This window comes from Meriones unguiculatus, chromosome 10, assembly GCF_030254825.1.
Source record: "Meriones unguiculatus strain TT.TT164.6M chromosome 10, Bangor_MerUng_6.1, whole genome shotgun sequence".
NCBI classification, from domain to species: domain Eukaryota; kingdom Metazoa; phylum Chordata; class Mammalia; order Rodentia; family Muridae; genus Meriones; species Meriones unguiculatus.
Window position 1 is genome coordinate 59,757,967 of NC_083358.1, and position 15,108 is coordinate 59,773,074.

Sequence of the window (15,108 nt, forward strand, 5' to 3'; positions counted from 1 at the left end):
CCATGAGATAAGTACTCCGAAAGATCTGCCTCACCTACCAAGGATATAACCAATCACCTCAGGGGCAGAATAGTCATGCTTTGTCTGTATGGGATTTGTATAAAAACAGCTGTTTAATACACCACCACATCAGAAAGGGAGATCCAGTTACTAATAGGCCCAGGAGATTTTATCAATCCAGGAAGCCCTTCCTTCTCATCTTCTCAGGACATCTGCCTGGCACCTCACAGACAGACAAGAAACTGCAGATGGAGGACAAAGTCTCTTGAAAGGGTCCTTCCCTGGAATTCAATCCAAAGTGCAAATAAGATGTCGAGGTTATAATCATCTCATAAAAAGGAAGGATTATCCTTCCCAACTACCCTCGAGAATGGCAGACTGGAGATCCCACATAGCACAGGGAAGAAATGCACTTTGTCAGAAAGCAGTCATCTACGTCACTGTGTCACACCTTCCAGTAAGAATGTCTAATACAGAAGATTAAGAATACTAAGGATTGGTAAGCATGTGAAAAACATGGGGACTCTTGACACTGCTGGTGAGAATGTGTATTAGCAGAGCTATTGCAGAAAACAGTATGGAAGTTTACCAAGAAGTAAAATGGATCTATCAGATGCTCAAGCCATCCCTCTGCCAGGTTCACAGCGAAGGGAATTAAATCCATATGCCCAAAAGACATCTTTGCTTTCATATTTACTGCAGCACTATTCTCATGAGTTACCACATAGATACAGTATCTATCAACAGATGCACAATGGCAGTGTGGTTCATGTATGCAATGTGCTATTACTTAATAATAAAACAGCAGTGAAAACAAGCCTGTCATCAGTGAAAACATGGATGGGACTGGAGAGCACTATGTTAAGTGAAACAAATCAGAAACAAAAGGTAAGTAGTGCATGAGAACTACTATCCACATATGAAATATAACAAAGTTGATCTCATATGAGTTGTAAGTAGAATATTGCTCAGCAGAGACTGGGAAGTTTTGGGGGGAAGGAAATCAAAAGAACTCTTAGTAGGTACTAGAATAGCATTTACTTAAAATTCAACAGCTCTAATCAAACAACAATCAAAATGAAGATTTCTTATATAAAATACTTTTGGTTGTTGTCAAATTAGTTGTTTATAATTTCAGAACAGGTGTGGGAGGTAAGGCAAGAACTTGACTCTGACTCATTCAGAAGTTCAGCATATCAAAAGTTACTAGTGGAATCAGATCTTGACAATAACCTTTCAGTGGGGTTAGTTTGGACAAGGAGGACCTGGTCTATCCTTTGGGAGTCCTTGCATGGACCAGAGGGGTGACAGGACTCCAGGCCCAGTGTCACTCAACAAATAAACACATAAGTTAGAAAGATAGATAGATAGATAGATAGATAGATAGATAGATAGATAGATAGATAGATAGATAGATAAATTGCATGTTTATATGGTGTGGAATACTATTCAACTTTTAAAGAGACAATCTTGTTTTCTGTGACGAAGTGTGTGGAGCTGAAGGATATTATGCTATTGAAATAGTAGTCACAGAAAAAAAATAAGTGAGTGACCCTACATATATAAGGATGTTTATAAAGCTACACTCAGAGAGTAGAGATGAGCAGTGAATTAGCTGATAGGATATGGTTGGCTTTAGCATTTTCTACTTAAAACCAGGAGAATACACATTATTTCAGGAACCCATCAAGCTTTTATCATGTATTTTCAACCATAAAACAGGAAGATTTACAAACCAAAGCAACTTGTAGGCAAATGATTTAAACCATTTCAACAGAGAAGATTCTTTAACTAAGTAAAAATAAGCTGGAAACCAAAACAGAAACGAGAGCAAAAATCAGTGTCTTTTCTCAGCCCAGCATCACAGCCTGTGGTTGTAGTTCTAGCTAAGGCTAAGCCAGATGATAACCTGAATCTCTGATGTAAAAACCAACCTGGGTCAAATAGTGAGACTCAAAAAATTTAATTTGAGAAATATAAAAGGGAAATGAAAAGAAGAATCAAGGGTAAAAACACTTCAAGCTCTTCCAAAGGATCCAAGTTCAGTCCAACACTGAACAACACTGTCTGGAGGCTAACAATTGCTGCAATTCAAGCTCTAAGAATGCCCTCTTCTGGCCCCCATAGGCACCTGCACACACATCACACACACAAACATAAACACGTAAAAAAAATACAATAAAATCTTTAAAAACATACACAGAAAAAAAAATGTTCCTCAGTAGCCCATGAGTCAAAACAGAAGTCTTAAGGGAAATGCTTTCTTAAAGACTGATCTAGAATGGACTATAAATAAAAATATAACATCACACTCTATAAGATAAAGAAATTGTGTTGAGCATAAATGTTGACATGAGATAGGAGAAGCAATAATGAATCCATATTATAAGTTTGTAGTTAAGAACTTTGAAAAATTAGAGAAAATAAAGCTAAAACAAGCAGAAAAAGACCCAAGATATAAAAAGTATGTAGTAAGGGAAACCCAGGAACAAATGTATGCATAAGTCTAATAACCTAGGAATTTTTCTTAAAAATCACAAGCTACCAAATCTCATTCCAAGAGAAAAGAGATGACTTGGACAGTTATCCAACTATTAAAGAATATTTTTTAGTTTAAAAACTCTTGAAAAGAACATTTCCAGTTCCAGATGGTTTGATCTGAACCTTGCCAAACACCCAAAAGCTTAATGCCACTTTCATACAACCTCCTTCAGAATATAAAAGAGGAAATGGTTCCCAACTCATGTTCTAGTACATGGAACCAAAATCAGACAAAAAGTACATGAATGAAAGAAGTCCCAGACTATTGTCCTTCATAAATTCAAATGCAAATGTCCTTAACAAAATTTAGCAAATGTGTGCATATACATATGTGTAAATGCAAATCATGTATACACATACACTGGTGACTAATCAAAATTTATTTCATGTCTATAAAGTTGAGTCACTATTCAAAAATCACTGTGATGTGCCTTATCAACAACACTCATATCAACTAGCAATCATTTTACTTTTACATTTTGAAGATCCTGTATAGCCCAGACTAGCTTCAAAGTCACTATACAGCCAAGGATAACCTTGAGCTCCTAATCCTGCCTCTACTTCACAAGTACTGGAATCACATACATGTGTTACCATGTATGGATGTAACCTCCATTCATGGTAAAAAAAAAAAAAAAAAAAAATCTCATTGCACTAGAAATAAAGAGGAATGTCAATAGACCGCCATAAACAGCATGTACAGAAGTCCCCAAATCCCCACTAGATACCAAAATCTATCAGTGTTCAAATTCCTTACATAAAACAGCCTAATATCCTCATTTAATAGACACAAATCCTCTCACACGTTCTTTAAGCCATCTCTAAATTACTGACAATACAACACAAATGCCATGCAAATAGTAATTCTATATTTTTTAAGAGTGATAATGAAAAGGAAATGTATACATATATTCAGTACAGACGTAATTTTTTAAACATTTTCGCTTTGTGGAAGTGTTGAAAGCTACAAAGGGGTGACCATAACAACAACAACAACAACAACACACACACACACACAAATTACAAGTAGCACTGTACTTAATAGTGACTGAGAGATGTCTGCTTAAGATTGGGAACAAGGCAAAAGATATTGGCTCATAACTTTTATTTAATACAAAATGAAATTTCAGCCATTGTACTCCAGCCAAGGCAAGAGTAACCAAGGTGTGTAACTAGCCTAAAAGGAAAAAAAAAAATGTTTCTGGTTTGCAGATGATTAAATCATGTTTAGCATTAAAAGTAAATATCAAAGGATCTGTAAACTCTATCACCAAGAAATCAAGGTTACAAGTTTCAAAAGAAAAAGAAGGAAGAGAGAGGAGCTCCACGAGGAAAGCCCAGGGGTCTTTTCTGAGACTGATACTCCAACCAAGGACCATGCATGGAGATAACCTAGAACCCTTGGCACAGATATAGCCCATGGCAGCTCAGTTTCCAAGTGGGTTTCCTAGTGGCTATCTCTGACATGAACTCAGTGGCTGGCTTGTTGATCACACCCCTGAGGGGGGAGCAGCCTTACCAGGCCACAGAAAAACAATGCATCCAGTCCTGATGAGAACTGATAGGCTAGGGTCAGAGGGAAGGGGAGCAGGACCTCCCCTATTAGTGGACTGGGGGAGGAGCATGAGAGGAGAAGAGGGAGGGAGGGGATGAGAGAGGGGGCTACAGCTGGGATACAAAGTGAATAAACTGTAATTAATAAAAATAAATATTTTTTTAAAAGAACAGCACAGTGAAAGAGAAGAGTTTATTTACTGAAGAGTTTTTACTAGGACAGTTTTACAGAGATAGACTGCATAGAGAACAAGATAGACACAGCTAAAGACAGAACAAGCTAGAGAGAATGAGAAGCAGTTAGAAGATTAAAACACATTGCCAGAATTAGTTTGAGGCTAGGCAGAGCAATTCTGTCAGAAGCCAGGAGTAGCTAGTTTAAATCAGTCAGCTTGGAGAGTTTAGACCAGAACAGTTGGATTAAATCAGCCATCGAGGGTTCAGCAAGATATAGAAAAGCTTGGGAATGTCTCTCATCTGAGAAATTAAAAACAGCATTTACATCATTGGTTCCAGAGTTCAGACTCTGGTCTTCAGGCTTGTGTAGCAGACACTTTACCTGCTGAGTCATCTCTCTGTCCCAACCTCATTGATTTTGAGAAGCAATGGTCCTTGTTTTAATACTTACGATATCTGATTTTTTTAACTTAGCTGTAACGAGTTCTAAGAATGATTATTTTATATATTCCAAAACTGATGGGTTGAAATGTGTACATATTGATCACACCAGTATCCAATAACTTAAGTTTTTTTTTCAACTACCCTAAAGGAAGCAAAAACAAAAAGCTATCAATAAACCAGAAAAAGTCATCCTCTTAATTTTATATAAAAGTGCTAGCAACAGGTATCAAAATGTGCATCTAATAGGAATGGCTATGAGCCAACTGCTAATTCTTTATATGCTAATGTTTGGCTGTTTGTTGTCCCTTTAGTTCTATCTTTCACATTGTTAAAATGGACAAAATGATACCTGCAAATCACAGGATTCTAGATGTTATAAATGCTATGTCACTCAAGATTATTTCTTGGATGTGATCAAATCTGAAACTAAATGAAAACGCTCACAGATGGCTAATGAATATTAAACAACTGACTACAGAAAAGGGATCAGTTTCCATCTTATCTCTTCCCAGGACTATCCCAGAGCCATTAGTAAGCAGCAGACTGTGCCAGACACAGGCTGAGAAACACTCTAACTGTTCTGCTCCTCCAGTTATCACTCCAGATGTTACACATGACCATATGTTCTAACTGATGATAAAATACCTTTCAAAAAAAAAGTAGACTTTCAATTATGACAAAATTACACATTAGGGTGTTTCCAGGAAATGCAGTGACTCAACTTACAGTTGCATTTCTTACCAATATGCCATATTTAAAGTATAATAGGGCTATGACAATTAAAACAACTTCTACCTTCAATTCAAGTAGGAATAAACTTATAAAAGAGGGATGGAACTGCCTTTAATGAGAGTGCCTAAGCATATCCACAAGCCAGCCATGGAATGACCTACAGCCATGATCTTGAGGATGCTGCCTGGGTTACTGTCCCTTCACCTACTCAATCTACAAATATACAACTTCCTCTAAAAGACACCTTCACTGCCCAAACATTAATGGAGGAGGGAGAAACTTTTAACATAAAAAAAAATAAATTTTAAATAGACACTAGGCTATTTTCATCTTGTCACATTAGCTGTGGTACTTGTTCACACTTCACAAGGCAGTGGGTGAAAGAGCTAGAAATGTTCAAAAATAGTCCTATGTCAAATATAATGTTCCATTTCACATGGCTAGGCAGAAGGACAAAAATAACATAGATTTGGAAGTTCAGGTATCCCAACAACTTAGAAACAGCAGCCAACGTAGGTGGTTTTACATATCAACATCATTACCTTCAGTGGAGGGGGAAGCAAACTCAGAGACCTTTGGACCACCCTGAGAAGTCCCACTGAGCTCTTAACCATTGAATTCTAAAACAAACAAACAAACAAACAAACAAACAAAAATCAACCAACCAGGTACTTTTCCCACAACGAAAAGATGTGGGAAAGTAAAGGGGGAAATTAATGTTTCACCCCCTCCCCATAGCCTAAACAAGCCCATTGCCTTATCTTTGTCACTAATGGTCAGAGCTAAATATCAAATGGGAAATAAAGACAAAGGGGAATGAATAGGTAAACCTGTTTAAACTTTCTACTTTTATGTCCAGAGACTGTTAAAGCCCACTTTACTTTTGCTGAGATTCGAAGTGGATTTGCAAGCTTCTAAGAACTTAAGCAAACTTTTTGATAATAGTCTCCAAGCAAACATAAGGCAAATCCAGCTTAAAATACTCAGCCTTGAAAGCCTAGCTTCCCCCAGGGATCATCTGTTGGGACCTAAAAAGAGGGTCACGTTTCTCTGTGGTTTGCAATGCAGTGCTTTAGTTTTCAAGGCTGGCTCATATTAGAATGAGCCTCAGGTTCTAACTGTGTCCTCAAGTCATAGCCCTTGGTTCCCCTTCCATGAGCACCATAGAAATTTTAGAGCCAACCACTTCAGCAGAGCCCCAGTCTCATGACCAAAGCACAGAGGATGGAAGTAAGTCCTGAGGGAAGCCCCATAAAGAATGTTGGGGAATAAGTCAAGAGCCCAAGTAAAACACATTTTCAACACTGGGCTCCTGTCTTACCCATAATAGAGAGAGAGTGTTAGGCAGCTTTGCAACACATAAGAGAAACTGAGGCACAGTCTCCTCCAAAAGAGGATTTTCCCCCCTCTGGTGAGAAAAGTGGGTAAGACTCCAAGTGCTGAGAGGTGACACTAAGCATTTTAAACATCTGGCTGCCACTCTGCTCAAAGGTCATCTCTGGAGTAAACAGGAACTTCAGAGCCCATCAAATGTGCTTCCGATGTATCCTTGTACTTTGCACTAGGGGCTCCTGCTAAGACTTGGGGTGTGGCAGGGGTAACATATTCTCTATGATATAGACTGAGAGAGCTCCAGTCCGTGCCCAGCACTGCTAGAGTACCAAAGCTAAAGACCTGAGAAGCGGACAGAGGAGAACACAGGCTGGAGTTCAAAGGAGACTAATTTGGGATGTAGTTTCTGCTAGGAGAAAGGTGGTGAGGCTGGATCCACAAACAGAAGCAGAAGGTCTTCAATCGCAAGTACCTCTTCTCTGACCAGACACTCAAACCTACTCTCACCAAACCTGTTCTCTGACTTTGTGCCTTCTTCCTTCTCTTGTCCTAAATGCCCACCTTTCGTTCAGTTCTTAGGATGCAGTAAATTGTTCTAATGGAAAGTGGAGTTGCCTGAAACAGTGTGACCTGAGAAACCACAGACATGACAGTGTGATTTTAACAATACACAACTATTGATACCCAATATGTAAAGTCCTAAGCTGAACACATAAATTTTAGTAGGAATTCAAAAATTATTGAAATAGTCTAATTTGGAGAGTGCATACCCTTTTCCCAGAGATGTTAGCCTACAGAATTAATCTTTAAAATATAAAAGTTTATGCATTAAAATGTTCATCATGACATCACAATATATATTTTCAATAATATATTGACAGTGAGGAATGGTTAAGAAATTAGTATGTCTACTTCATGAAAAGTTATACAGGCATTGAAAATGTTTAGTAATCACTTATGATTTGGTGAAAACTAGTGTTAGAGAACTAAAAGAAAAAATAAATACAGTACTAATTAACATCATGATTAAAACCAAACACAAATAATGCCATCAATGGTTGTTTTTACTTGGTAAGAGTACCTTATTCATTTACATTTTTATACTTTCCAGTTTGTTCACAATTGTACAACGGATAAAACTTTAAAGGGTGAATCTCTTTAGAAGGGAAATATTTTATTTTCACAGAATGGTTCTTCTCTGCATTTAACTAATAATCCTTTTAGTATCCAAAAGGATTTTATTTTTCTGCAAGGGTATGGAGGCAAAGAAGATGAACAAGAAAAACTCACTCTGATTAAAAATATCTCTAGTAGTTCTCTGTGGTTGCCACATCAGAAACAGATCCCATGCCTGACATTCAGGGTTCCTCATAGCCCAGTGCCAAGCACGTCTCAGCTGACCCTGTTTCTCTACCTATAGGGAAAAATGCCCGAGTTTCAGATACTCACCTAACTCACTTCTGTGCAGGGAGACATCCCTGACCCTCCGACCAACCACTGAGTTCCTAACAGTTCCCTGTTCTCACCCACCTTCTAATATTAAGCTCATTTTGTATCATTCTGTTCTTGCCAAGTAGGTAAATACCTCTCAGCTGGACTTAGAGTTCCTTGAAGTTGGAAATTTAGAAGTTTCTCAGTAGTTATTTTAGTCAGATGCACACAGAGGCAAAGAGGAGGGAGAGTTCTACAGGCAGGCTGGTATTATATTTGTGCCCTCAGTGATATTATCTACATGAAGCATGCTGTTTTAAAATGCTGCCTGTGACATCACAACCAGGACATGCACTTTTCAGTTTCTGCTTTTAGAGCAGTAATGGTCTATTTCTGCTTATTCATTCATATCAATTCTAAGGTTCCTCTTGGGATCAAAAAGATTGGATTGCAATATACCACACCAAGGTTTTAGAATATAAATAACAAATAAAATAACCTTCTAAAAATCAACTTAAGACCACACAGAGAATCCTGCTTCTCCTGCAGTTTTGTCTGAACAACAAATATAAATGTTTTCCTCCATGTTGTATCCTTAATTAAGCAGTGGGCTTTAGTCCATCAATATCCCCACTGACAAAAATATTTTGAATAAATAAATAAAAACCTCTCCAAATCAAATGATCCAGTGCTTTAGAAGTGATAAACCAAATGCCAAATAGCTATGCTCTTGTATGCCATCAAACACTCTGCCAGGACTTAGAAATAAACACCATCTGTACATTAGCAACCTGACACCCAAGACAACAAAAAGTTGTATAGCTTAAGAGAAAATTCATAAATCATAAATGAAAGCAAGTCAAAGGACCCTAGTGCTTGCCCATTATTTCTGCAAAAGGAACATACAAGGTCAGTATGATTGTTGACTCCGAAGGGCAGGGCATCAATTAACAAGCCCATTTCCCGCTCTTCACATTTCCATCTTACTTCAACACACACATGTTTGTTCTTTCTTTTTAATAAATGAAGCAGCACTTAGGAGTAAGTGCTCATTCCTATTCTACCACTTACTGGATGGCCTTGGACCTTTTTTATATTCCAGCTACTTAACCTATAAAATATCACTCTTTATGCCAAGTCACAGAGCTGTGACAATCAAACAGCACTGGAGTCTGGGTTTATCTATCACTCTAGTGTGCATGACGAAGTCTCACAGCCCATAAACTAGATAACTGCTCTTCCTTCGAATATCATCCAAAGGTAAAAATGGCAATTTTCAGATCTCTTACTGTGATGCTAGTTTATTCTTCCAAGAGTAGAGCAGCTGGCCTATATCACCACCCAAAACCAGGTTGGGCATCTCTGGGTGGACCTAGCTCGCCCCATAAACTGTTGTCCAATAAATCTTTTTTGCTAGATGCTAAGGAAATGGATGTTTTCTCACATGATCACTCTGATGTGTTCAGGGCAATGTGCACAAAGTTTACAGGTTGCCGTTGCTAGTGTCTGAGTTTACTCTTATGAAAATTAATTATACTTAACATCTAGGAGTGCATATGTGGACCCAATATGGAGTGAGACAGTAAGTAGATGATGGTCCATGGGTTTTGTAATGAGAGAGACCTAGATTCAAATTCCTGTTCTGTGACCTTGAAATCATAATTTAAAATCTCTCTGTTCCTCACTTTCCACACCTGGCTCTGGGTTAATGTGATAACTCAGCTGTACACACACACACACACACACACACACACACACACACTCACAAAGTACCTAAAATATGATATTATTTATAATTCCTATACATCTTCTTTTTATATGAATCTGTCAAACCCATGCTGAATATAGGACACACTCTACAGAAATTTTTCACCGTTTGGGGGGATGTTTTGATATCAAATAAAGTGGATGTGTAGTGAAATGAGAAGCAGAGGAAAGGAGGTGTGTGGGAAAAGACATCTCACTGACACACTTTCAAGAACGCACAGCATGCTCTGACACTGGGGTTGCAGACAGAAAACCATGACAGTTCAACCCTGCGGGGACTCGGAGCGCTGTCCCCTTCACCCTGCCAGGGCGGGTTTAGAAACTGCGGTGGGACCCCACAAATAACCCTGTCCAGTCCCCTCCCCCTTCTGCCCAAACCTCTGGACGCCAATGATGCTGAATCATGAGCTGGCAGCAGCCGTCCTCACAGCTTCCACCAGGCCTGTCTCCAGGAGAGGGACTCAGGAGAATGGGAGCCTCGACCTCGGAGGTGGAGGGGAGGGGCAGGGGCAAGGCAGGTACTTACGGCTGGCTGCAACCCCTCTCTGGGTGACTCCAGTGGCCAGTCCCTCGCTGGCTCACACTCCCCGCCAGCGGCTGGCTGCTCCCCAGTGGGCCCCGCGCCGGTGGCCCTGGGATCCCCGCAGCTCGCCCACCTCCCGGGGAAGCCAGGGCTCAGAGCTCAGAAGCTCGACTAGACCAGGAGCAGCTGGAGCAGCTGTCGTGCCCAAGAGGTGGTGGCTACCAACGGACCAGACCATTTGCCGTTGCGCCCAGGGGTGCGCGTCTTTCCGGGAGGAGCGAGCACTAAGCCCCGGGAAGGCTGGCGACAGGCAGGAGGGACCAAGGAGGAGAAAGGACCGCTGCCCGCTGCATGTCCTGCCAGCTGGGGACCTCCTGGACCCGCGACCTCTCCTCCAACTGTACAGAAGAATGAGCTTGGCTTTCCGAGGCACCCCTCATCCCACCTTATCCTTGGTCCCGCTCAGGGAGCATTCAGAACGCCTCTAACAGAGGACCTAGCAACGAAAGCTCCAGTGTGGCGTCCCCTCCTAAGGGGATGCTCCGGGAACTGGCCTGACACCTATCTGAGCCACCTCCTTCTTCACCTTGTGACCTAGACCACCAAGTCCCCAGTCAACGTGTCAGCTTTTCACAGACAGAGAGGTACCTCGGATCTCAGAAAAGGGCTCTTCTGCTCTTTTCTCTAAGCATCCTTGTTTAGCTATTGATAAGTGGGTACCAAAAGCCAACTGTTAAAGTTAGACAGTAAGACCGTGGTTTCTATGACTGAGGTGGTTAGAGACTGTCGAGTCCACCAACAAATTCTCAACATGGAAGTTGGGAAATGTAGTTTGACGGGATGGACCCTTTGAACAGATCTATGGAAGATTCCAGAAAAATTCAAGAATAGTTGTGGCTTCTTGCTCGTGATTTCAGAGGTTACTGTGTTGGTAACTGGGAAATAATCGTGATCATACATGAAATGAACATCACAGGACTGGTTAGAGTTCATAAACATGAAATTTTCTTGATTTCGATGATCCCTGCCCCTGGCCCAGGCAGGCCCACACATGTTCCCTGAAGACAATGGTTAAGACCAAACAACCGTATAGCTCTTCCTTTTGTAAGGAAAGGTGGGGGGCTCAATGTACCCGAAATAAAATGAAATTTCACAACTGAAAGCTACTGTTTCTGGATTAAAGTGTTATCCTCTTGAGTAACCCAACATAAACTGAGCATTTCCGATGAGCATTACGGTGTCTAGCCTTCACTTGCTGCCCTTCCTACTCCTGTTGAGATCAGTGGAAAGGCTCCTGGTTTGTAAATGGGGTTTTGCATGGTTTTTAAAGGCTGGGTTCAAGTACCCTCAGCAGACCTAATGTTTAGTATCTAGACTTGATACTCTGGGGAAAGATACACTGTAAGCCTTAACATAGCTATCTCTGGGACAAAGGTATGAGTTTGACCTTTGTGAAAATTGGATTTTATGGTGGAAAAGGGATATTTAAGTATCTAAGATGGGCATCACCCTGAGGTAGAAAGGGGACCATAAAGGACAGAATGGACTTTTCCCAGAAGTAGCTAGGGCATCAAGGTCAGAAGATCAATGGAGCATTCTGGGAGAGTGAGGCATCATTGTCACTGCCTGTTAGCTGGTCAGTCTTGCTCTGTCATTTATTCTATGCCTATACTTCCCACCACATTTAAACTTCAGGTCACCCACCTTCCAATCTCAAACATGCGTAAGAGTCAAGCTTTGAACTTTGAAGCTCAAGAAAGTACTTACAGGAATCAGGAACAAAAGTCGTTTTCCCATGCTGTGTGCTATCGTGGTGATGTTAATTGATGTTATTGTTCACATGTCAGCAGAAGCATAGCAGATATCCCTGGAGCCCACTGTTGCTGGGAAGCCCAAACCGCCAGGTCCCTATAGAAGCCAACAGCTTCAACACAGGGCACATAGCCTCAGCCTCAGATATGTGCAGCTCTCTCCACGGTCAACTGTTTCTCCTTTAAGGTACAGCAATAGGGTTAGGAAGAATTAAAGGAATGGCTAAAGACAGAAATAGATATAGAAAGAAGGGAAATGGCCTATATATCTTCGAGCTTTGATGGTCTTGTGTCATCTATAGCTACCTATTTGTAAGTGGATGTTTTAGCATATGTGCTTCCGAATAAAGGAAACTTTTTATGATGGTGACCTTGGGATGTTATCAAAGTGAATGTAGCTGGGTAATGTCACACAGTCTGACCCTCCACTCTCCTTCAGTGTCTTGAAATTATTTTCAGGACCCTGAAAGACATAGTAGGGACATAAAAATCTTTTTCCAAAATGACCACAGGAGGTTCTGGTTCTATGAACTATTTCTCTAAGCCTCATGACAAAATGCAGGTCAGAGATGGGGAGAGAAAATTTTTTCTATGGCTTAAGGGAAGGATAGTTATTAACCAATGTGGCTTTTAAACTTTACTTACATGCTGGTTATTAAGGCAAATTCATTTGTATTCACAAACAAGCGTGACCTGGGAAATATTGAAAAGCATGGCCTTGAAATGATACTAAGAAAAATGAAAATGGCACTTGAGACTTTCGACAAAATTGAATTGTGGTAAGCTTCACAGTGTTGAAGGCTGATTAGAGCGCATTCACTGGGTTTCTAATACAGGTCAGCTTAGGCAGACATTTGCCTCATCCCAAGCACACCTGCTGAGGATGTGAATTGTGGAGCTTCTCCTAGTTGGCCTTGAGCTGGCACTTACTAAATGATTAGTATAGCCAAGGTAAATAGTACTCCTGCCTCCACCACAGAGATAAAGAAATCACAAGTTAAAATGGCAAAGCTAGGAGGAGCAAACTTGCTTTCAAACTTGAGCCAAAGCATGGCATCACCCTGCACAAACCATTGTGGTAGACTGCCCTGAGGAAAGCAAGCCATGAATGGCATGCCTGTCTCCAGGAGGAAATCTAGTTCATACTTACATATTTATTTTTGGTTTCTTGACACAGTCTTGCTGTGAATCCTGACACCCTACCAATTACTGGGAATTAGATTTACACCAGGATGCCCAGCCATACTTACTTTCACATCTGTTTTCACTGCTAATTTCTAAGAGAAGTGAGTCATTTCTCACATATGAGGATTGTATGATAACCCTTTCAAGGGAAACATTGTTTATGTTCCACAGTCTGAAATGAGTGATTCCTAGTGAGTGATTCCTAAAAGGGCTGTGCAACTTGCTTCAGGCACTTAGGTCATAATCTGGAACCTATATGTTATGATGCTCCGTAGCTGATTGTAGTGTGCAAGCAGCTTGACCAAACTACAAAACAAGAACAATGGAGAGACCTCCCCCTTCTTCCCCCCTTCCCTCCCTTCCTCTTTCACTCCCTCCCTTTCCCTCTGTCTTTCTACCCCCTCTGCCTTCCCCTCTCTGTTTCTGTTTCTCTCCCTGCTTCCCTCCCCCTCAGCCCCTCTATTCAGTCTTCTGGGCTTAATTCTTTAACCCCAACTGTTAACTAATCAGGGAACAAAAATAGTTATTTTAAACCTACTATATATAAAATTTCCTAGTCATTAGAGAGAAATGTACCTATTATGCTCAGAACAGCTTTCAGTGTTCTTTTCAACATTTTTGCGCTTATTTATATATGCAGGACGCAGAACCCACATGGAGGTCAGAGGACAACTCAAAGGAGTGGCTCTCTCCTTCCAGCATGTGGTCCTGGCTATCAAACTCAGGCCAGCAGGCTTCACAGCCAGGGCCTTTACCCATCGAGCCATCTCACCAGCTCTTTGGTGCCTCTTGTAAAAGGAAAATAATGCTTACAACTGCATTTTGTTTTTTGTTTGTGTATAAGTTTTGGAGAACTGACACGTTCACAACAATGTCGTTTCTAACCTAGTAGATGAGAGGCTTTCACAGTTCTCATACACTGTGTTCTCAGCCTTTCTTCCAAATTCACCTAACAACATTATGGGCAGCAGCTGTCTTCTGAGGGAGGTGTCCTTCCACATCACTAAGTGCTGTTTCCTGGGTAGTCAGGGACCAGCGCTCTGTGCAGTTCATCTTGTGTCTATCCAGTGCAATCCAATGTCTCATTTGATCATCGAAGCCTCAAGAGGACTTTCAAAGAAAGGAGGTACATATTCAGAATCAGTAACTTCGCCTCTTTTTTTTTTTTTTAATGTATCCCTTTGTCTCATTTGTGACTAGAAATGCTAATGTAAGCAGTTACGGAGATGCCTGTGTGATTCCTGATTCTGAGTAAAGGTTCAACTTTTTGTTCATAGAACATCACGAGTGTGTCCTCCTTAACTGTGCACACTTCTGTTCCTCTCTGGCCTAGCATTTCCTCTCACACTGATCACCTGTCTCGGTGAAGGCTGGTAATCAATACGGAAGCCAACTTCTTAAACTCAGCTGTGCTTCCTTTGTTAAAGCCCACTTCAGCGCAGGGTCCTCGTTCCTCTGTTACAGTCTCTGACATGTTCTTCACGTGTTCGGCATCTACACTAAGACTTAACAGATCTGCCTTTTCAATTGCTGCTGTTGCTTTTGCAGGCTGTGGTGGTATCATTCTGACTTCATAGAATTACCAAAAAGCACTCGTCTTTCTAATGCCTA

At 40.7% G+C, this 15,108-nt stretch overlaps 1 protein-coding gene across 3 annotated transcripts in view; it reads right to left on the minus strand.

Annotated features, from left to right (window-relative positions):
- Nucleotides 1-10,678, minus strand: part of Ttll7 (tubulin tyrosine ligase like 7) — a 133,100-nt gene extending 122,422 nt beyond the window's left edge. Inside the window, exon 1 of one of the 3 annotated variants that reach the window (XM_021647987.2) lies at nucleotides 10,505-10,673. The gene's annotated coding sequence lies outside the window, so the exon portion shown is untranslated. Of the gene's footprint in view, nucleotides 1-10,504 lie in introns of all 3 variants that reach the window. The other 2 variants (XM_021647988.2, XM_060392560.1) reach the window with 2 other exon arrangements.
- Between the last annotated feature and the right edge of the window lie 4,430 nt (nucleotides 10,679-15,108).